Below are 1,651 nucleotides of genomic sequence, written 5' to 3' on the forward strand. Positions count from 1 at the left end.
TGGGTCAAAAATCTGGAAAATCTGAAAAACCCGTAGGTTTCTCCGTCGCCCAGCTTGAAGGAGTCGAATCAGACTCATTCGATCGAACCAGTCGATCGAATCAGTCCAGTCGATCGAATAGGAAAGCAACCGAATGGTCTCCAACTCATTCGACCGAATGAGTTTCGTATTCGATCGAACGAGTGTCTATTCGATCGAACAAGTTCCATGTTCGAACCGAACGAGTTTTTCCAACTGGTTCGACCAAATGTGTTTCTAGTTCGATCGAGTGTGCCACAGATTCGACCGAATGTGTGTCTATTCGATCGAACGTGTTCCTATTCGATCGAATCAAGCCAGAACCAAGCTGTTTTCGTCTTTAAAACCCAGTTTTTGCTCGAGGCCGCGTAAGCTCGTTTTCTTAGACTTATAGCACGTTGTTAACCTTATATATATGTTCAACTCTAGGCTAAGGAGATCTATTGTAGCACCATCCTAACCCGAGATCAAGGTGAGTTCATAGCCCCTATTTAAGCTTTTCAAAACTATGGGGTGGAAACATGGTAACTTTACACGTTTGGATAAAATCATTTATGCAAACACTCTTTAAACTATAAACTTTTGGATTTCTACACACGTGCGGAAATCCACAAGCTTTTTAAGAATCTATAAACTTTGGAAATCTATGAACATGGGGAAAACCCATCAACTTATGGAGATCTAAGAACATTGGAAATCAATGAGTATGGGAAATTCTATGAACATTGACATCATGGGAATGGGAATCATATTCATATCATCATAGTCATTGTGTCAGCATGGAAATCTAGAGATCAAAGCATCATGAGTTGAATTGGACGCGAGAGTCTATTCTACTCTCGGTAGAACTCGCGACCATGAGTGGCATTCTATTCTCGGTGGCACTCGTAACTCATGGGATTTCATACTAGTCTCGGTGAAATCCATAACTCTTGAGGACCTATACTAGTCTCGGTAGGGACCAAGGGAACCCAGGATTCTTTGGGGAGTCTATCCTACTCTCGGTAGAACCTAGCTGAGTCCTGGATGACAAGAACGAGGTAGTCTTGGTTTAAGTCTTGCGTGGGATCAATCAAGTCTTGTGTGATCATTGAGTTTCATCATCATTCATCATCATCATCATTTATTCACCATCATCTTGGATACTAGTAAACAGTGGGATCTTGGTGTTGGTTTATCTAGTAAACTTAGCATGCTCAAATCTATATGTCCTTATTTATGCTTAACTGCTATGTGCTACATGTACCGTTGGGAGACCACAAATCTTTGAGTAATCTTATCACAAACGACTCTAATGGGAGAATAATAAGCCCGCTGAGAGTCCAGGAGAACATTTCATGTTTTACTTACTACAAAAACCTCTTTGGGAAAACCAAGAGACCTTTTCTTACAAACCATCTTAAAACCGGGTATTATATCCAAACATAGTAGTATAAGTTGTAGGAGTGGTGGGTTAGCCGCAGGTACACCCTATATATAAACCCCTACAACCTATACTAGTATGTTTGTGTATAAACTCTTTTTCTTTAAACCTATGAATTCACTCATCTACTTTATGTAGTTGACAGTTTGTTACATGTTTTCAGGAAATAATGCAGCAAGAAATCCCTAGCAAGTTTAGAGGCCTTAGAGA

The sequence above is a fragment of the Bidens hawaiensis genome, unplaced genomic scaffold, assembly GCF_021521415.1.
Source record: "Bidens hawaiensis isolate Kalapana, Puna unplaced genomic scaffold, B.hawaiensis_p1.1 tig00007933_1, whole genome shotgun sequence".
NCBI lineage: Eukaryota > Viridiplantae > Streptophyta > Magnoliopsida > Asterales > Asteraceae > Bidens > Bidens hawaiensis.